Source organism: Pelophylax lessonae (genome assembly GCF_965119305.1).
Source record: "Pelophylax lessonae genome assembly, chromosome: 10".
Lineage (NCBI taxonomy): Eukaryota > Metazoa > Chordata > Amphibia > Anura > Ranidae > Pelophylax > Pelophylax lessonae.
The window spans coordinates 44,882,667-44,905,354 of record NC_138777.1 but is presented as its reverse complement, the minus strand read 5'-3'; the positions used below and the strand labels follow the sequence as shown (position 1 = coordinate 44,905,354).

The window sequence follows — 22,688 nt, the reverse complement described above, 5'->3', positions numbered from 1 at the left end:
CGCGCGGTCACGGACCCCCCCGCGCGTGTGACCAGCGGACCCGATGTCCGCCGGCCACTCGGCGATCGTCGGGGGAGAGGGAGAAAGGCAGGCAGCTTGTGTAAACAAGCCACCTGTCATTCTCCTCGCTGTAAAGACACTGATCACACGGATCTAGTATGTAGATCAGTTGATCAGTGTCCTTACAGCTAGAGCCACAGCCAATCACAGTAGAAAGCACGCCCCTAGGGACACACACAGCCCCTCCCTCCCAAATAAAGTTAACCCCTTCACTACCAGTGTATTTTTACAGTAACAGTGCATATGTATAGCACTGATTACTGTAGAAATGTCACTGGTAACCCCAAAAGTGTCAAAAATGTCAGTCAAGGGTCCGATCTGTCCGCCGCAATGTCGCAGTACCGCAAAAAAAATCGGAGATCGCCGCCATTACGCGTTAAAAAAAAACACCAAAAATGACAGAAATCTTTCCCTTAGTTAGTAAACGCAATAACTTTTGAGCAAACCAATCAAAATACGCTTTTTGCGATTTTTTTTACCAAACATAGGTAGGATAAAACAAATTGGCCAAAATTTTTAAAAAATTTTGATTTTACATTTTTTTTGGGGAATTTCATATAAAAAAAAGTGAAAAATATTGCTATTTTTGCAAAATTGTCGCTCTTTTTTTGTTTATAGCGTGTGATCAAAAAATCGCACAGGTGATCAAATACCACCAAATAAAGCTCTGTTTGTGGGAAAAAAAGGACGCCAAATTAGTTTAGGTACAGCGTCGCACGACCGCGCAATTGTCCGTTAAAGTCACGCAGTGCCGAATCGCAAAATACCCCCTGGTCTTTTAGCAGGAAAATCCTCCGGGGCTTAAGTGGTTAAGAATGAATGGCACCGCGGTGTGACAGCTAAGGAGCAATGCGTTTCTGCACACGCCAGGACAGCGTGTGATTTTATGTGCGTTTCCAACACGCAGAACTGTGAATGTTGGCTCAGGGTTACTGGCAGCTTCAACAGGTAATACAGGGACATTTATTGAAACCTGTACAGTATAAATCCTATCACTGCTCTTTGAAAATGCTGGTTGTCTGGCTTCCATATGTTCTGAATTCCTGATACAAACAAGCATGCAGCAAGTGATCTCAGAACTGCTGAAGTACATTTTGTTCTCTATCAGTGACTCAGATTACAGGATCAGCAGAACAGCCGAACAAGCAGCATTTCTCTCACACTGCCCACTCAGGAGCCACAACGTACAAGGCTCTCCGCTCTCTGCCAACTGCTCGATTAATCAGCCTACGCCGCTGGATCTCTGCTGCCAAAGCAGCGCTCGGCTGCTCTGGTCTAACCAAGACGCCGCCCTGTGATTGGCTCAGTTCGATCCTAGCTGGCTCCTCATCGATGCGCTCGGGCATCCGGTGGCCCCCCCCATCGGCACTCGGTTGGTTCGGTCTGGCGGCCGCCATTGTCCCGGATGGTAGCTGTTCTCGGTGTCTGTGTGTCCATCCGCCGCTTTTCCTTCCCTCCCCGCCGGGCCGCCCCGCACTCCGGGATCCCTCCCATAACCCGCTCCGGGGCCTACAGCGGCCTGCCCTGCCGGGCCTCGCCGTCACCGGGAACACCCAGGCCGGAGAGGAGGCCTGAGCCGCCCGAGAGGTGAGTGCTGAGGGGGGGGGGGGGGGGACCTGGAGGGGTGCTGGGGGGCAGTGCTAGGGGGGTGCACCGGGGAGGGGGGGGACAGCCTGCAGGGGGCAGTATACCTGATATATACATCTCATCATGTACTGTATACTATTATATATCTGTCTCTGTATGTGTGTGTAAATATATCTATCTAGCTATATATATATGTGTGTGTGTGTGTATATATAATATGTGTGTGTGTGTATATATAATATGTGTGTGTGTGTGTGTGTGTATATATATATATATATATATATATATATATATATATGTGTATGTGTGTATGTATGTGTATATTTATTTGTGTATATATAATATGTGTGTGTGTATATGTGTATATATATATATATATATATATATATATATATATATGCGCACACACATATTTAGAGCTGCACGATTCTGGGAAAAAATTTGAATCACAAGTTTATTTTTTTGCTTAGAATAAAGATTGCGATTCTTAGGGTGACATCTTTTACATTATACAAAAAAATTGGGGTAACTTTACTGTTTCGTTTTTTTTAAAAATCATTTAAAGTGTATTTTTTTCCCAAAAATCTGCGTTTGAAAGACTTCTGCGCAAATACAGTGTTGCGTAAAAGATTGTAACGATCGCCGTTTTATTCTCTAGGGTCTCTGCTGAAATATATATATATATATATATATATATATATATATATATGTGTGTGTGTGTATTATAAGTTAATTTTCTAGCAAAAAAATACCGATTTTAACTTGTAAACAACAAGTGTCAGAAAAAGGTTTAGGCCCCTTTCACACACAGAGTCCTCCAGGGGGACTCCGTTTTTCAGGAGGATGACAGCTGTCAGGTCCCCATGCATCTCTATGGGGGAATCGGATGGGAATGGACCGTCTGTCCGTTCTCATCTGATCCGCTGGGCAGATGGAAAATAGACTTTCCATTTGTCCAGAGTTGACGGATCGGACATAGTTACATAGTTACATAGTTACATAGTTAGTGAGGTTGAAAAAAGACATCAGTCCATCCAGTTCAACCTATGATGTGTGTGTTTGCTGTTAACCGTACATTGTATACCCCTGTATGTTGTACATTGTATACCCCTGTATGTTGTGGTCTTTAAGGTGCCCATCTAATAGTTTTTTTAAACTATCGATGCAATGGGCCAAATGGTTCTTCTCTGCCGACACATTCTATGTTTCTATGTTTCCCTGCTGATACGACTGCTTGTGGAAGAGAATTCCACATCCTTACCGCTCTTACAGTGAAGAACCCCTTACGCACTTTAAGGTTAAACCGCCTTTCCTCTAGTTTTAGTGAGTGGCCACGTGTCTTATTGTATTCCCTTACTCTGAATAGTTTGTTCCTTATGCTAGGGTCGCCAGTACAGTATTTGTACATTGATATCTTATCCCCCCTCAATCGTCTCTTCTCCAGAGAGAATAAGTTCAGTGCTTGTAGTCTTTCCTCATAGCTGATGTCCTCCATTCCCCTAATTATTTTTGTTGCCCTTCTCTGGACTTTCTCCAGTTCCAGCACATCCTTCCTAAGGACCGGTGCCCAGAACTGGACAGCATACTCCAGATGTGGCCGGACCATAGTCTTGTAGAGCGGGAGAATAATCTCTTTATTTCTGGAGTGAATCCCCTTTTTTATACATCCCAGTATTCTGTTGGCTTTGCTTGCAGCGGCTTGGCATTGCATGCCACTGCCAAGCTTGTTGTCCACCAGAACCCCCAGGTCCTTTTCCATCCTAGACTCACCCAGAGGTTCACCCCCTAGTGAGTAGCTTGCTTTCTGGTTTCTGGCACCCAAGTGCATTACTTTACATTTTTCAACATTAAACCTCATCTGCCATGCAGTTGCCCACCCCATTATTTTGTTCAGGTCCGCTTGTAAGGTTTCTACATCCTGCATAGAAGATATTGGCATGCTTAGTTTAGTATCATCCGCAAATACTGAGATTGTACTATATATCCCCTCCTCTACATCATTTATGAATAAATTAAACAGGATTGGTCCCAGGACAGAACCCTGGGGGACCCCACTTTCCACACCCGCCCAATCCGAGTACTCCCCATTTATCACCACCCTTTGCAACCTCCCCTGGAGCCAGTTCTCTATCCAGGTCTCCGCTGACATCCGATGCCCCATAGAGGTGCATGGGGGGACCGTTCAGATCCGCCAAAAAAAACAGACAGGCGGATCTGAACGGTCCGCCTATGTGAAAGGGGCCTTATCCTTTAAAGCGGGGCTCCAGTCTCCTTGTCAGTTTTCTCCAGAAAGCACCCTGTGATTTTCTTTATTTGCACAATATAAACCGGATACTGGTATAATTGAATTTCTTCTTCCTACTTCTAATTATGGTGTTTATCACAGGATCCTGGCAGACAGACGGCGGTCGTTATAAGTATGGGCATCTGAAACCCACTCCCACTTGCCTCCAGGACCCCGTGTAGCTGGCTACCCAGCATGCACGTCCTGAACTCGCGCCTGCGCAGTTAGGCAGAAGCACGGCGCACTGTGTTGTTTACAGGATGCCATAACAATGGCGGTGGCGGAAGTTCCCGCCCTGTTTCTATGCCAACCTGTCAATCAAGACAGAACCTGGACGGAAGTCAAATGTTGTTCAAAGACTCCGGGATAGATGACACAAACATGAGTCCTAGCAAATCGCCTAATGACGAAACCACCTGCAGACTACATAAAGAAAAAAAAAGGTATTTAGAAAATAAATAATTGCTATTTTATTTCGGGTACTTGTATAGCGCTGTCAATTTACTCAGCGCTTTACATATACATTGCACATTCACATCAGTCCCTACCCTCAAGGAGCTTACAATCTAAGGTCCCTAACTCACATTCATTCATACATGCATAGTAGGGCACATTTCTATACAGGATCCAATTAACATACCAGCATGTCTTTGGAGAGTGGGAGGAAACCGGAGTATCCGGAGGAAACCCACGCAGGCACAGGGAGAACATGCAAACTCCAGGCAGGTAGTGTCGTGGTTGGGATTCGAACCAGTGACCTTCTTGCTGCTAGGTGAAAGTGCTAACCACTACACCACTGTACAGACTGTTGTACGGGTGGGCATTGTGTTTCAAGGAACTTGAATAAATGGGTGCAACTCTGCTTTAAAGCGGTTGTATACTGCCAAAAAAAAAAAAAAAACAAACCCTGCAAAACAAAGGCATAATGAGCTAGTATGCATCGCATACTAGCTTATTATGAAATACTTCCCTTAAAACGAAGCCCCGACATGGACGCCCGGACACCGCTGTGGGAGCTGACATGCTCCCTTGGCATCTCTTCCAGGGTCTGCGGCTCCGGCGCTGTGAGTGGCCGGAGCCGTGATGACGTCACTCCCGCGCATGTAGGTAAAAGTAAAAAAAAATGAGTATACAACCACTTTAAAGTGCCGGTTCACATGTGCGGCTGCGGAGATCACATGTAATATCGGAGCGCACTGCTCCTTCATTACATGCGATCTCAAGCGCGGATGCGAATTCCGCCATACACTTTGTATGGCTGAAATTCGACGTGCACCCGCACCAAAGACGCACAGGAGGCATTTTTTCAGCCGCATCAGGATCGGATCGCACAGTGGTTCACACTTGTGCGATCCGATTCTGTGCGAACTGTCAGATCGCACTGCGATATGCGATCAAACTGGGGGTGTCGTTAACATTTAATTGACACCCCCTGCGTATCTCATATGGAAGTGTGAACTGCCAGATGTGCGGATGCGATGCGGGAACAGGCTGCGAATTCGCAGCCTTCCCGCATCGCACAAGTGTGACCCGGCACTAAAAGGTTAAACTGCCCTCAGTTACAGACGGAAGTTCATTCCTTTGATTAAGTGCCGGTTCACACTGGGGCGACCTGTGAGGCGACCTGGTCGCCTCACAGGTCGCCGCAGGTCGCCTCCCATAGGGAAGCTGCGGACCCGTTCTAATAGGAGCGACACAAGTCGCTCCGACCTAGAAAAAGGGTCCGGAGCTTCTTTGGGGCGACCAGGAGGCGACTGCCATAGACTTCAATGTTATGAAGTCCGTGGCGGCCGCTCCGAGGTCGCGGCGCGCTGCTCGCACCGCGATCTCGGAGGTCGCCCCTGCAAGTAGCGTCGCGGTAATGTGAACCGGCGCTTATGCTACATTCACACCTGAGCGTAGCGTTTTTCGCGCGTTTTTTACCGCGATTTTTGCGGCGTTTTTTACCGCGATTTTACCGCGATTTTTACCGCGATTTTTGTGCAGGCGTTTTTAGATTGAATAGAGATCAATGGAAAACGCATGTAATCTGCCCAAAAAGAAGCTCATGTACTTTTTTGAGCGTTGGGCGTTTTGTATACAGCGTCAAAACGCTCAGATGTGAACAGGGGCCATTGAAATGAATAGGATTTGTCTCGTTGGGCGTTTTGAGAGCTGATCCTAGAGCAGAAAAACGCCCCAAAAACGCCCCAAAACGCCTAGATGTGAACGGAGCCTAAAGAGAAAGAAATGATACATTGTAAAACGTGTTTATAGTTATCTATCAGCCTTAATGTTGATAAACGTTTGCTGGAGGCTTTTTATTTTTTGTTGTTTTAAGATCGTGAGAAGGGTGACATGATCGCAATTTTTTTTAATTTTTTTTAACGATTAATCGCACAGCTCTAACATGTATATGTGTATCTCCCCCTTCATCTTCCAGGACAGCTTCTTAGAGAGATGATTGGCTCTGCCCTCCTCGTCCTCTAACCCTCAGTTAGGCAAAATAAAGTGCAGCTCCACTTGTTTGCACCCCCCTACAGTCACTTTAGGCATTTTTGTGGAGAGAGGGGGGAGCCATTACTGGGTTTTGATAGGCACCTGCTCCCAATCCTGACCACGGCAATCTACAAACATGATTGTCCCCCCCCATCTGCAGCCTTCTAGGACAAATCACAAGTCCCAGAAGACTCTGGGACCATTCACAAAGAGCTTCACAACTCCTGCATAGAAACCGGCTGTGAACCTGGAAGGGTTCACTGCTGGTTTCCCTTACTTAAAGCGGAGTTGCGGGCACAAAAACGATATTTTTTTTTTGTGCCCGTCCGCTGGTTCAGCCTAACCTGAAAAGGAATTGGATAGTTAGATTTTTTTTTTTTAAAACTCACCTTGTAATTGACGATCGTAAATACTCACCTATGACAGCTTCCTCCTCCAGCGTCGAGGCTCACCCCGTCACTTCCTGCCTCGCAATGATTCCTGGGAGCTAAACGTCATAGCTCCCAGGAATCAATGCGCCGCACCGGCCCCGCTCGTCATTTCCGGGCGACGCCGCATTCCCCTGCTAAACAGCTTCTGGGCATGCCCAGAAGCTGTTTAGGAATGCGGCGCCGCACCGGAAGTGACGAGAGGGGCCGGTGCAGTGCATTCTGGGACACGAAGACGCGGAAGAAGACAGAGAAGAGGACCGCGCCGGCTTCAGCTGCCCACAACCGAGATGGAAACGCTGTGGAAGAAAATTTCTAAGTAAGTATTTCTTCTAAAAGGCAAGTGCGAACCGGGACAGATCAGAGGCTAGCCATTGTGGAATGTGCTAGCCCTGACTGTCCCGGGGGTATGTTAAAAAAAAAAAACGTTTCTCTGCCCGGAATTCCGCTTTAAGCTGGATACACACTATACAACTTTTGTTGGTAGATTTCTATTAGATTTACCTTCAACTATGTAGTGCAAGGGCCTGCCTGATTGTATACAAATTGAAAGTGTTTAGTAGGTCTGACCTTATATTATATGGTTTTGGTAAGTCTGAAGGAAAAAAATCTAAAGAAAATTGTATAGTTTGTATCCAGCTTTACAATGCCTGCACCCGAAGCCGATTGAAGAATCGGCTCAGGTGCCGATATCGCGGGATCCCTGGACAGGTAAGTGTCTATATAGTAAAAGTCAGCAGCTACAGTATTTGGATCTGCGGACTTTTACATTTTTTTTTTTTTTTTTTTGGCGACTGGAGCTCCTCTTTAACCCCCATTGGCCTCTCTGGTGATAAAATCTTTATTACTGTTTATCTTTCGTGTGATGTAAGGATAGTCTCTTTTGACTGGGGCTTGTGCTGTGTTTGGGCTTACATAGATGGCCTTTGTTCATGAACTTGTTTGGCATTTGAACGCGGTGCAACTCATAAGCAAAGGTCCAAATGCAAAGTGCAGCTGAGGATCTGCTTGAGCTGTATTGCTTGCAACAAGAATGGAGCTTAAAAATGCACTGGAATTTCGGCGGCCGAAAATTGTGTTATCGCCATTTTGCTGATAATTGGCGCCGAAAACACACACGTTTTTTGCCATGATTTTACTGTGCTTATGGTTTGTTTTTCATAGGTCGTGTGACTCAAAAATCGCATCAAAAATGTAACACTGGAGTGTTATTGATGCTTTCTTGCTGCATTTTCAATGCATTTCAAAGGGAGGTGCGTTTTTAGTCCTATTTATCTATTTTTTTTCCAGCAGCAAGCAGGATTTTTAGCACATCGGAAGCGCAACGGACCAGTGTGTAGATATACATAGAGTCAAAGGGATACATTTTTTCTTAGCTTTTCTTGAGTTAAAGCGGAGTTCCGGGCACAAAAACAATATTTTTTTTTTTTTTGTGCCCCTCTGCTAGGTAAACCTCACCTGAAAAGGAATTGGATAGTTATTTTTTTTTTTTGTTTACCTACCTTGTAATTGAAGATCGAAAATACTCACCTCAGAGTACTTCCTCCCTCGGAGCCGCGGCTCACCCCGTCACTTCCTGTCTCACTATGATTCCTGGGAGCTGAACGTCATCGCTCCCAGGAATCAGTGCGACGGCACCGGCCCCGCTCGTCATTTCCGGGCGACGCCGCATTCCCCTGCTAAACAGCTTCTGGGCATGCCCAGAAGCTGTGTAGGAATGCGGCGCCGCGCCGTAAGTGACGAGAGGGGCCGGTGCAGGCGCATTCTGGGACAAGAAGACGCGGAAGAAGACCCAGAAGAGGACCGCGCCGGCTTCAGCTGCCCACAAGAGAGATGGAAACGCTGTGGAAGAAATTTTCTAAGTAAGTATTTCTTCTAAAAGGTAAGTGCGAACCGGGACAGATCAGAGGCTATCCATTGTGGAATGTGCTAGCCCTGACTGTCCCGGGGGTATGTTTATTAAAAAATGACCTCTGTGCCCGGAACTCCGCTTTAAATGTGCTGATATTGGGTGACAAATTCATAAAAAAAGAATTAAAGTCGAAAATATATATAAATAAAATTGATGTCCTTTGTTTCCCACAAATAGAGCTTTCTTTTGATGGTATTTGATTTTTTTTTTTTTATTTTATTTTGTTTTTGGGCTATAAACAAAAAAAAAGCGGAAGTTCTGAAAAAATAAAACCAATAATTTTCACTTTCTGCTATATATAACATTCCCAATAAAAAAAGAAAAAAAATTAAATTTTTTCATCATTTTAGGCCAATTTTGTATTTTACATATTTTTGGTAAAAAAAATCCCTATAAGTGTATTTTCATTGGTTTGCGCAAAAGTTATCGCGTCTACAAACTAGGGGAAAGATTTGTAATTTTTTATTTAGTTTTTACTAGTAATGGCGTCGATCTGCGATTTTTAGTGGGACTGCGACATTGTGGCGGACAGATTGGACCCCTAACTGACATTTTGACACTTTTGGGGGTACCAGTGACATTCCTACAGTAATCAGTGCTAAAAATATACACTGTTACTGTAAAAATGACATTGGCAGGGAAGGGGTTAACACCAGGGGGGATCAAAGGGTTACATACATAATAACAGTTGAGGTGAAGTACTCCAGATACTAAGCAATCAAAGGAAAGTTGACCGCACTCAGGAGTATGATGAAGTAGAAGTGCTTTTATTCCTCATAAAAAAAAATGAATACATACAGTGCATCACACGGACATGGGACCGGTTGACGCGTTTCACGATTCAGAAGATCGCTTACTCATAACCACGTGGGGATCAAAGGGTTAAATGTGTCCCTAGGGGGTGCTTTCTAACTGTGTGGGGGATTAACTTATGGAATGAACACAGGGACCTATAGGAATAGGAGGAATGCAGGATCCCTGTGTTTATTGCTAACAGAACAGCGGCCTGCTGTGTTTACGACGACATACCGCCGTTCTGTCTCCATGGGGAGTGATCGCGGGTGCCCTGTGACCATCGCGGCCGCTGGCCCCGCAGATCAGATTCCCCTCTGGCAAATAGGCGCACGGGAACGCCGTTTTGCGGGAACCTGACGACTTGCTGCAGTGGATGGACGGCAACTGGTTAATAGGAGTCACTACAATCTGGTAAGTCCCCTCCTTACATTCGCTGGGGTGATTCACATAGTGGCACTAAAACTGTAATCTGGAAGCCAATCTCTTTTTGGGATATACCTTCACATCATGCCATTTACGTCACCAGTCACTTGTGCTATTTTGTTTCCTCATGGGACTATATTTTATTTCTTATTATATTATTATACAGGATTTATATAGCGCCAACAGTTTGCGCAGCGCTTTACAATGTGAGTGAAGACAAAACAGTTACAATTCAATACAGGAGGAATTAGAGGGCCCTGCTCGTTTAGAGATTTATGCATTCATACATGATATTGTTTTACGTATTTCTAACATTGACAATCTCTTTGCACTATATAGAATGTATAGTATATGCAATAAAGAACAGAACTTGTGTTCATTTATATGTATGCCTTGTGTTATGGTATTGTGACAGCAGCTATTTTGCATTTACATGTTTTTTGCATCCAGCGTGGTTTTCTCTTGTCATGTTTTATGACAAAATAGAAAATAATGTTTCGGGGTTTTTTTTTAAAAAGAATTGCGGTCTTTTTTTTTTTTTTCTTTTTGTTTATATCACGAAAAATAAAAAACCCAGCGGTGATCAAATACCACCAAAAGAAAGCCCTATTTGTGTGTAAAAAAAAAAAAAATGATAAAAATGTAACTTGCATACAGTGTTGCAAGACCACGCGAATGACTTAGGGTCCTTTCACACGACCGCGCCGCTGCTTTAGTCCGCTGCGGGACTTTTTTTTTTTTTTCACAGAGCGGATGACATTTGTGTCATCCGCTCCGTGTGCCCGCATATCATCCCATCCGTTTGCGGATGATATGCGGACATAATGTAAGTATATGGCACTGCGGATGACACCGGTGACATCCGATTTTCCTTCCTTTCCGTTTTTTACACGGAAGAAAAAATAGGGTTCTGTTCCATTCGAAAAAACGGAAAAGAACTGAAAGGAGGAAAATCGGATGTCAGTGGATGGTATTCCGCTGACATCCGCAGTGCCATTCACTTACATTATGTCCGCAAATCATCCGCAAACGGATGGGATGATTTGCGGACACACGGAGCGTCCGTGTGAAAGGACCCTTAAAGTAGCACAGTGCTGAATAGCAAAAAATGCCCTAGTCATGAAGGGGGGTGAAACCTTCTGGAGGTCAAGTGGTTAAATGGTTTTGCATTTGAATGGTTGAGTTCATGCTGGGAGCTATTATTTCTGTACGGTTTTCATGCGTTTACTGGAGTGACAGATCACAAAATGCTAAAAGCTCGAGTTTTACTACGGAGTAAAATAAACATGTCTCCAGACCAGAGCTGGGAACAAGGAAAGCATCAGGGATGCCTCCTGATGTGTGTTCTGTTTTGACAGTTGGCTTTTGGCGATCATATGAGAATATGGGGGGGGGGGGAGGGGGTTGCTGTTGCCTGCTTGTAGTTGCAATCTTCAAAAATAATCCGAAAGCTGTGCCGTTTAGAAATAAGTATTTAAAGCTGAAAACAGAAGAATCAGCACAAGGGACATAATGTACAGTTAGTATTTGTCAGTGGATAAAAAAACCCCAAGATAAATGGGATTATATAGTGCTTGCTAATAAGGAACCAGGATCATCTAAATGTGTTATATAAAATCAGTAAATATAGCTAAAATATCATGGACTAAATAGAAATATTACAATGTAAACCCAATAAAATTCATACAGTGTTAAATAAATTATCAAATAACATAAGTGTCATATAAGTGCATATTAGTGCCAAATAAAGTTCATAGGTGACTATAGTGAAAAATAATTACAGTTTGGTGCAAAAGAAAAAGTGCAAGTGCTCAGTGTTGGATCCTCCAGTGGTCCAAAGGCCAGTCATATGAAGTGGCTTTAGGAAAGGTAAAGATGTAAACTCACCAGAAATGATGGGTCTAAATTACCTTACGGCAAAAAGACCTGTAACGCTTGGTGGCCGGAACTCCGCTTTATTAATGCATAGAGTGCATTAAAGCGGAGTTCCGCCCTCCATGAAAAAAATTTAAAGTCAGCAGCTACAAATACTGTGGCTGCTGACTTTTAAATAGTAGAACTTACCTGTCCAGGGAGCCCAAAATGTTGGTATGTTGGTACCCGAAGCCGATTTTCAAATTGACTCTTGGGTGCTGCCGCCGCCATCCAGGGTGAGGAAGCCCAGCAGTGAAGCCTTTCGTCTTCTTTGCCGTTTCCCTACTGTGCATGCGCAAAGCGCACTGCGATTTGTAATGGGCCTGGTGGCGAAGGAAGGAGGAGGGGGGGGGTGAACTTCCGAGTGACAGCGCCGCGGCGCTGTTTCCCAGAAGTGGGGAAGGGTACCTGTCAAAACAGGTACCCCCCCCCCCCCCCAATTGTGGCACCGGAGGGGGGAGAAAGCATATAATTGAAGTTCCACTTTTGGGTGGAACTCTGCTTTAAGAATAGAATACCTTCTGCCTTTACAACCACTTTAAGGATTGAACATACACTATAGACACAGATTTAGGCTCCTTTCACACTTGTGGGACTTATGCCTTGTACACACGCATCGATAGTTGGCCGTGAATTTTCGGCCAACGTCCGATCGGTCGATTTTCGGCTTGTTAGTATGATGCTTCCGACAACCGACTCCGACTTTTCGGCCGAACAAAATCTGGTGTGCAGGCTATAAAAATTTTTGTTGGCCATCAACAAAACGGCCGATTGTTCGTCAGTCAGTACAGATTTCGGCAGACAAAAATCTGATGAGCAAGACTGGGCATGCTCGGAGATGAAAAAACACACGGAAAGTAAACCAGAACATATCACTTCTGAAGTTGGTTTTTGTTGGCCCGAGAAAATTTGTGTGCAGTCTAGAGCACATTTCAACCAACACAACAACACTGGACAAAAGACGGCCGATCGGTCAGCCAACTATCGATGCGTGTGTACAGGGCATTAGGATCGGACTTGTGAGACCCCCTAGCAAAATATTTTTTCTTACTTTTTTTTGTACTAAGTTTATTGCTATTACAACATTTCTTGTGATAGCATGGGTCATGACAGGCCCTCTTTATGAAGAGATTTGGGGTCTATTAGAACCCAAATCTCTCCTCTGTCCTCCCATGTAGCTGGTCAGACCGAGATCAGTCTGATTGGCTGCTTTCCTGCCTGCTGGTGGTCAAGTATACAAAGGGGCGGAACTGGAAGTGACGAGAGAGGGGAATGACATCAGTTCCTTTCTCTCTGTACAGGGCAGCCATCGCCGCCAACCCCATCGCTCCTGGTCTACGCGATGGGACAGGAGAGCACTGGAGAGGCGGTGGTGGGAGGGGGATTGGACCCCTTTCTTTCACCCACAGAATTGATCAAGTGGCGCCACTTGGATCACTTCTGCCTTGTATATAATCGCCGGCTGAACGAAGTGATACCAGGATGATTCCTGTAGGTGCAGGCATCCTCCTGGTATAACCACTGAAACTGGAGGACGTCCATTTACGCCCTGCCGACGGGAACTGATTAACGGTTACTTGGTCTCATTGATGGGGTTAAATTTGGGAAAATTATTTCTAAATCTAGTCCAATGTAGGTTAGCTCCTGTATTTTGTTCTTACACAGGCGGATGATTTCATTGTCTTGCTGGTTGGCTGCCCAGTCCCAAGCACTGTCACATGGGGGGGGGGGGGGGGAGTGGTCCTGTGCTCCCCCAAGCCTGGCAGCATGGATTAGTGAGAATACCTTGTTGGAAGAGAGGGCTGCAAGAAGGTGCGGTCACTTTGCCCTGAATGAGAAGAGTGGTGTTGTCTGTCTTTTTAGATATATGAAATGGAACTTCTAATGGTCAGTTGTCAGATCCGTTGCTGCGTCTGACCAATGCTTTGGCATTGTACAGCTGGCTTGGCTGTAGGAGAAAATCTTTGGTTTTCATTTCTATCAGTTGATTTTTTTTTTTCCTTTTTAGTGCACCTTTGGAAAAAAAAAATCCATGTAGTTCAGGGGCCCCAGCAGTTTTTTAAAACCCTGTCCACCAGGTGTATCCGTCGAACCATCTGGCTGGATTCATTCTTTCATATCTACTTATTGATTCAAATAATCTTCAACTTGTATATAATACATTCGTTACACTGGGTAGGTTTTTGCAGGCAGGTCTCTCACTGTCTCACAGGGCACTCCAAATGTGACCCCCCTACAAGTCGGTCCATTTCTTCACCCGCCCCTTTGGGATGATTCATAGAAATATTCTTTGGTAAATGGATATCTATCAATTTCAGGGTAAATATATAAATACTATTCTCATAACTAGTTCAATGTGTGTTGTATATTACATTTCTAATTCTATAATGTACTTTATAGACATCACATGCCCCATGAAGAAGACCTTACTCCATAGGTCGAAACGCGTCGGAGTACCACCTCGTTGGTTGTGATTGTTCATTGACCCGTCTGATTTTACCAGTTATGTTATTACCTATGATGGATTAATGCTTGTAACCAAAGCTCATATTTTATGTAAAATTATGTAACAGATACTTTTTAACAATTTGTAAATAAAAAATTAATTTTTAAACCCTGTCTAAGAAGACTCCTTTGCTGCCCGAAAACCCCTGGGGGCATCTACTTTTCCCTATTTTAAACCCTGTGCAGCTTGCCTAATTCCTGCTTAGGGTTTACTCACACTGGCAGTTATAATCACATCCGGGCACGGTTCACCACCTCGGTTCGGTGTGTTTGTGTAGTCTGAGGGCTCTGAATTGCTGCCAGGAACAGTTAAAGAGGAGCTCCAGTCTGGACGAAAAAAAAAAAAAATTAAGTCAGCAGCTACAAATACTGTGGCTGCTAACTTTTAATATAAGAACACTTACCTGTCCAGGGATCCAGCAATGTTGGCACCCGAGCCAATTCTTCAATCGACTTTGGGTGCAGGCGCTGGCATCTTCACTAAGGGAAACCAGTGAAGCATTCAGGAAGCCTACCTGGAAGTGGGAGTGGGTACCTGCCCCCCCCCCCCCCCAAAAAAGTGCCAAATATGGAAGGGGGGGTGGAGGGTTTGAACTAGCGGAGCCTCCCCTTTTGAATGGAGCTCTGCTTTAAACTTACCACTTAGAAGAGGTTGTCCCGGTCACTGTTCACTTCAGTGTTAGTACAGCCCATGCCTGAGTAAGCACAGAACTCTGTATAGATCACCGACCACAGCAGCAGGGATCACTGTGGCCAGGATGATGTAAGTGTGCTCAGGAAAACCTATTTTATAGCAGAGCACCACCCAAAGGGGGCCTCCTCCCCCATCAACTCTATAGGAAATGACACTTTTTTTGGGGGGGATGGGGAGCGGGGGGGGCCTGGTTCCCGCTCCCAATTCTGCTTGGATAGCCAAGGAGTTTCTTCTCCTTCTGGGACATGTCACAGGTCTCAGAAGACACTTGGACCCATCACAATGCACACCAGGCTGTAAAGCTGGAAGCTGTCACAGCCGGGCGCCTATAGATGAGATGCCAGGGACAGATGAGACAAATGGCTTGGGTGAGCACATCGCTGGAACCTGGTACAGGTGAGTGTCTGTTTTTGAAGTCAGCAGCTACTTTTTTGTATCTGCTGACTTTTACACAAATATGACCGGAGCTCCTCTTTACAGAACCGCGTGAGTGCAGACCAGTGGAGTGGAGATTATCGAACTCTGGCACGGTTCATGTCAATCATACCCAAAGCGATTGCACCTTTTGTTTGCCATACCTTTAGGTCAGTGGCGGCTTTCTCAAAGGCTGACAGAAAAACTCCCCCTTCCTACCTAGGATCTGGGACTTGCTGTATGTTGGGTGCACCCCCAGGAACAGGCTTTCCCCTGCTCTTAAGATCCGTGAATGTATAGAGCTGCTGCCGGGGAAGAGAGCGCACTGCAAATGTGTGGGTCTTGAAAGAATGAGAGCTTTAGTTCCTGAGATGCTGGGGGTGCACCCAGCATCCATTGCAGCCAAGATTCTTGGAAGAGGGGGAGGAGGGGAGGCTGCTGATCTCTAACAAGGGGGAGAGGGAGCATACACCAGGTCACACCAGGTCTTGGAGAGACGCTCGTTCCTGTGATGCTGGAGGCGCACCCAATGTGCAGTACATCCTAAAACCCCAGGCAGGAAGGGGCTGATCCCTTGCAATAGGAGTATTTTGGCCAGGCTGTGAGGAACCCCCTATTCACCTAAAGGCATGGCATTCAAACGAAACCATTGTTTTATTATTATTTATGATTTATATAGCGCAGACAGTTTACGCAGCGCTTTATAACTTGTGGGTAGACAGTACAAATACAAATGTACACTTTAATCAATCGGAGGGCCCTGCTCATTAGAGCTTACACTCTAAGGGCTCTTTCACACGGGTGGTGCACCCGCCGGAGCCCGTTCTGCTCAGCGAGGAACGATCCGCCGATCCCAGCTGAGCAGGTGGATGACAGCTCCGTCTCCGCTCTGTGTGCAGAGACGGAGCTGTCAGATCCCCGCTGTCCTCTACGGGGAGATCGAATGAGAACAGACCGCCTGTCCATTCTCATCTGATCTGATCCTCTAGACCAGGGATCCTCAAACTACTTAACTCCAGCTGTTGCGGAACTACACATCCCATGAGGCATTGTAAAGCTCTGACATTCACAGACATGGCTAGGTATGATGGGAATTGTAGTTCCTGAACAACTGGAGGGCCGTAGTTTGAAGACCCCTGCTCTAGACGGATGGAAAATGGGGGTTTCATCCGTCCAGATTTCATGGACAGGATCGGAATTGGATGGCAGCGGGTTTCATTGGAGATGTCTCCGCTGACACCCACTGCCCCATAGGGATGCATGGAGGATCCAATCAGGTCCGCCTTAAAAACTGACAGGTGGATCGGATCGCCCGTGTGAAAGGGGCCTAAGAGTTTTATAAGCTGTACAGTGTTTTTTTTTTTACTAATGGGTCCCCTTGACTACATAGTACATTTTATTGTAAAAGTGAACTTGACTTTATTAAATCAAGCTTACATCTTTCTTTCTTGTATAGACAAAGCAGGCAAGAAAGAAATGGGAAAAGATAAAAGCGTGTAATACATGGGGTCAGTATGACTTGTGTGCCCAGCACCCGCTCTCTATAGATCCGCTTGTATAAAATGTACTGCATTACATAATGAGCACTTCACAAATTGCCCGTTCTTCTTATTTGTACTTTTCGGTTGTCAGAATGTCTGTCTTTAGAAATGTATTGTTAAATGACTAGCTGTTAAAAAAAAAAAAGATGGAATTGAGCCCAGACTTTTTCTCGATTGGAAATGTGTTTTGGTGGAAGATGATAGATTTGAGTTGTGGTTGGCTTACAGGTTAATGGTGATTTCCTTGGGGTTGGTTGGCAGATTAAGGATGAGTGTAAACCAGTAACAGATGTGTATAGATAACATTTGCCAAAACATATGATGACCTTGTTAAATAAAATGTATCCAGTGGTATAAATAGCCAGCTATTGCAGATGACTTTAATATTTTTTCCTCATGCTTGTGCACTTGCTCTTGTAATTTTGGCATCCTTCTAATGCCAGAGGGTGGTGGAGAACTCCCTGGCAGGGGCCAGTCTTGTGAGATGCTGATCAGGTGACTTTCAGTGTTGGGTCATTGCAAATAGACAAGACTTGTGAGCCAAGTACAAACGTTGCAGCACTCCTTCTGCGTCCTTCTAACCAGTATGGCAGAGCTTGCAGGAAAAGAAATGGAACAAATGATGTCTCTTTTATTGGCACTCTCTATTTCCAGGTCTGCTTTAAAACTAAATATGATTGGAAACAAAAGAAATACTTGGAGGATTACAAAGAGGTATTAAAACACCTATAATTCTTATTGAAATGGTACTGAACCCAAATGCAAAATGTATATGTATTGCAATTTGCCATTCTTAGATGAGATGGCTGTATTATTATTATTATTATTATTATTATTATTATTATTTCCTTCTTTCCTTTAGGCTACATGTACACGGGACGTTGTAAAAAGTCCTTTGAACGCTGGAATTTAAAGGACGTTTTAAAACGTACGTTTAGCGGGAGTTTGCGCTCAGATCCATTTTTAGAGGTTAAAAAATCTTTCCCCTTTAAAATGGAAAATTGCAAGCGCTAAACCCGGGTGATCGCGTTCGGTCACGTTTTGTGTTTGAAACGCCGTTAAACACACCTTCTGAACATCCTGAACGCAAATAATTGCTTTCCAAAAAACGACACTGAACTTAAAGCGGAGTTCCACCCTAAAATTAAACTTACCTCCATCTTCTCGCTCCGGGTCACCTGAAAAACAGATGGATAATCGCAATTTTTTTTTTTTTTACTTACCTGGTTTAGAAAAAAATATACTTACCTTACTTCCTTCTTCCTCCCCTCGGCGGCCACGCAGATTCGTCACTTCCTGGCTTGCAATGATTCCTGGGAGCTGAACGTCATCGCTCCCAGGAATCGATGCACCTGCACCGGCCCCGACGTCAGTTCCGGTGCGGGCGCTGTCATACCTTGCTAAACAGCTTCTGGGCATGCCCAAAAGCTGTGCAGGGATGATGCTGTGGCACCGGAAGTGACGGCGGTGCCGGTGCAGTGCTTCAAGCTGCCCACACCTGAGATGGCAGTGCTGGACAATGCATTTTCCAGGTAAGTATTTCTTCTTGCAGGTAAGTGCAACCCGGGACAGATCAAAGGCTAGCCATTGTGGAATGTACTAGCCCTGACTGTCCCGAGCTATTTTTATTTAAAAAAAATGTCCCAGGGTGGAACTCCGCTTTAACTGCCTCTTAATGACTGTAAACGACCCGGTGTACATGGACAGATAAGATAACATAGAGGAGGGTTCAGGGGCTTCTGAAAAAAATGCCCAACTGCTCCAAAACGGTCGTTTACAAGTAGCAGTGTACATGAGGCCTTTTTTACCTGGTGATCTGGCCAGTAAGTCTGCTTTTTTTTTTTTTTTTTTTTTTTCCCCAATTATTTTTAACAGACCAAGATATCCAGCAAAATGGCAGTAACAGGGCTAAGGCCCTATTCACATTTGGTGTTTTGGGATATCGGGCAGAATCCCTACAATTCTGCTTGCGATCCCAAATAGCAATGCAATAGTGGCAAAACACACTACGCATGTGGCACCTGAACGCAGTGCGGTTTTGCCATGATATATCGCATTGCGCAAAGCTTGTTGCCCAAAAGAAGCTCCTGCATCTTTTTTGGGCAACAAGCTTCACACGTTGCAGTTTGCTGTGATTTATCACTTCAAAACCACACCGTATTTGGGTGCCATTGAAAATGAATGGCACCCAAACACACACGGTGCTTTTTGCCACAGTTGCAGTGCGATTTGGGATCAGGGGCAGAATCGCAGCGATTCTTCCCGAGATCCCAAAACACCAGATGCGGGTCAGAGACAAGGCAATGCTTACGATAATCGATGATCGATTATGTAATAAAAACGTTATCCCAAAAGGAAAAAAACTGTAACTGCTGTTACCTGGAGTTGGCTTTTAAGGAAAAATACAGTCAAAGCTCATTTGGCTGTACTTCTCCTGTGGATCACAAGAGTGCAGTTCGTTCTGTAGTCCTGTGACATGATTCCAGCAGACAGCGGTTGAAGCTGCTGTTGACTTACGTCACAGAACCAGTCCAGGCTCAGGCAAGATCATGACAATTGAGTTGGCATCCGCCCGTATGCCTGGACTGGCATCTAGCTCAGGTTCTCAGCAAGCCGTGGTTGTATACCTCAAACATGAAATATAAACAAAGCATATCCCTCTATAGTGTGTACTTGTCTCACTCCAGAGCACTAAGTGTAATTTCTGTCTGCTGCTTCCTTCCTCTGCTATTAGCACGAATCACTTCTGACAAGTTTTCCTGACACCAAGGGAAAAATGTTGACGGGAATGGTCTCCAGCTGATTAACAGCCTTAGCTCTGTTCCTGTGAGTTGTGTGACGGGTTGTGTGTCTTCCCTCCAATCAGCTCTCGGATCTCCCCTAACTGAGCTCTGCAGAGTGCAACTTCAGCTCACTGCCCTCTGTTTTCTGATAGCTCAGTCAAGCTTTATAAATTTTGGACTTTGAACAGATAATAGTGAAGAGAAGACTGCAGATAAGCCGGTAACGCTTATTGAGGAGGATTTTTACATCTCTGCGTATCACCTGAGGCCAGTCACTTCACTGGGTATATGTAAGGCCCCTTTCACCCGGGCTTTCTGATCCGGTCCGCCTGTCAGTTTCTCAGGCAGACCTGATCAGATGCTCCATGCACCTCTATGGGGCCGCGGATGTCATTGGTGACATGTCCGCTGACACCCGCTTGCTATCCAATCCTGTCTGTGAAATCCAGACAGATGGTAACCCTATTTTCCATCCGTCTTGTCGGATTGGATGAAAACCGTCAGGCGGCCCGTTCATCCGATCTCCCATAGAGGAGAGTGGCGATCTGACAGCTCTGTCTCTGCAAAGTAAGCAGAGATGGACTTGTCATCCACCTGCTCAGCGGGGATTGGCGGATCGATCCTCGCTGAGCAAAACTGAGTCCCCTGGGTGGAAAGCCCGTGTGAAAGGACCCGAAAAAATGTACATTCTGGAGGAAAGAAGAGAAAGGGGAGACATGATTGAAACCTTTAAATACATCATGGGTGTAAGTGTCCATTCACACTAGTCCGACTTGTCAGGCGACTTGGTCAGCCTGACAAGTCACGCACTGTACAGGAGCTGTTCTAATAGGAGCGACACAAGTCGCTCCGACTTAGAAAAAGGTTCCTGTACTACTTCGGGGCGACCTGGAGCGACTTGCACGGACTTCATAAAATGAATGTCTATGCACGCGACTTCACTGGTCGCCCCCTAAGTCGGAGCTACGTAGTGTGAACCGAGCCTAAATAAGGTTCAGAAGGGCAGTTTTTTTTTTTTTTTTTTTTATTATGAAACCAAAATCAAGAACACGGGGACATGACCTCAAACGAACTGGAAGAAAAATCAAAACTAATTTTAGAAAGTATTTTTACTAAAAGAGTAGTTGATACTTGGAATAAACTATCAGCAGGGGTAGTGAAACAGTCAACCGTAAATGGCTTCAAACACGCTTGGGACAAGCGTAGATCTATACTCGGACAATAAAGTTAATGAAAAAATAAGTTTATATGTTTGCCGCCACTTTCTTGTTAAATATTTTTATTGAAGCTTATCAGAGTGAGCAATATTTGTACAGTAGGATCCAGTAAATTTAAAAAAAAAAGTAAGTGACAGAGCAATAATAAACGTGTGAACAATGTAAGAAATTCTAGATATTGAATTAAATTATGAGGTGTTGTCAGAAGCCCCCGGACACCCCATGTGGGAGCGAACTGTGCCGTGGGGGGTTTACCACCACTTTAACCGATATCCACGTAGAGCAGAGTTTCTCAACCAGGGTTCCTCCAAAGGTTGCTAGGGGTTCCTTGAGCAATGAGAATTTTTTGTCCCTCAGATAAGACCCGGCTGGCACTATTTAACTATCTGTAAGGGGGTAGTTTTTCCCAATCACTAGAAGTGTGAGGCCCCTTTCACACAGGCTTTCCGCCTGACGGACTCAGTTTTGCTCAGCGAGGATCGATTCACCGATCCCGCTGAGCAGGTGTATGACCGGTCCGTCTCAGCTTACTTTGCAGAGACGGAGCTGTCAGATCCCCGCTCTCCTCTATGGGGGATTGTATGGAAACGGACCGCCTGTCTGTTTTCATCTGATCAGATCCTCCAGACGGATGGAAAATAGGGTTCCCATCCGTCCGGAATTCAGAGACCGGATTGGGTCGGATATAGGGGGGGGGGGATTATGACGCTGCTTGGGAAGGGGATGAAAAAGAGGTAGACAGCTGAATATAGGTAAAGTATTTAGCTATTTACCTCCTTTTCTCCTTTTCTTCCCCTTCCCAGGCAGCGCCATAATCCCTACCCCCCCCCCCCCCCCGTCTCTACTAATGGTCGGCTCTACTCGGCCCTGCTTGGCCCGGTTTGCTTTTCCACTGCATGGTACCGCATTGGTACGGTGTTGGAACGGTTCGGTACGGTATGGTTTGCTTTTCCACTAGTACTAAAGTTAAGTGGGTGGGATAGCAACGGGGTGGGTGGGATTCTCTGACCAATCAGTGGCTAGTAGTGACTGCATGCAAAGGATTGTGGGATATGGTACCGGGTATGGTACCTCTTGGAACCACAATCAAGGCGGTACTGTTTTTGAGAGCCGTACCGTTCAGTTCCATGCAGTGGAAAAGCGCAGCCGTGCCGTACCGAACCGTTCCTACACCGTACCATGCGGTAGCAGCAGTGGAAAAGCACAAAAGCGAGCCGAACCGTTCGGTTCCATGCAGTGGAAAAGCCCCATAATATAACCTTTGGTTATGTTTGAGGGAGGCTGCAGCCACTTCCCTTTATCTTAGCGCGGAACCCACTCTGTTTATAGGATCAGATCGGATAGCAGCGAGTGTCAGCGGAGATATCTCTGCTGACATCCGCCCCTCCATAGGGCTTCATGGAGCATCCGATACGGTCCGCCTGAAAAACTGACAGGTGGATCGGATCGCCCGGGTGAAAGGGGCATTAGGGGCATTCTTCCCACTAATCATCACACAAATGTATCATGTGTTGTAGATAAAGACATTTTTAGCAGGGGTTCCCTAAAATTGGAAACTTTTTTTCAAGGGTTCCTCTGTGTTGAGAGGTTGACATAGAGGGACATAGAGTTATGTTAGGCGCTTAGACCTTCAACAAGCCCCATTGCTTGTCA

The 22,688-nt window shown here is 45.3% G+C and overlaps 1 protein-coding gene across 3 annotated transcripts in view; it reads left to right on the top strand.

The window, feature by feature from the left end:
* The first annotated feature begins 1,390 nt into the window (after positions 1-1,390).
* AMBRA1 (autophagy and beclin 1 regulator 1) overlaps positions 1,391-22,688 on the top strand; it is a 226,914-nt gene continuing 205,616 nt past the window's right edge. For 2 of the 3 annotated variants that reach the window (XM_082271116.1, XM_082271117.1), the window contains exon 1: positions 1,391-1,647. The gene's annotated coding sequence lies outside the window, so the exon portion shown is untranslated. The remainder of the gene's footprint in view (positions 1,648-22,688) is intronic. The other variant, XM_082271115.1, reaches the window with a different exon arrangement.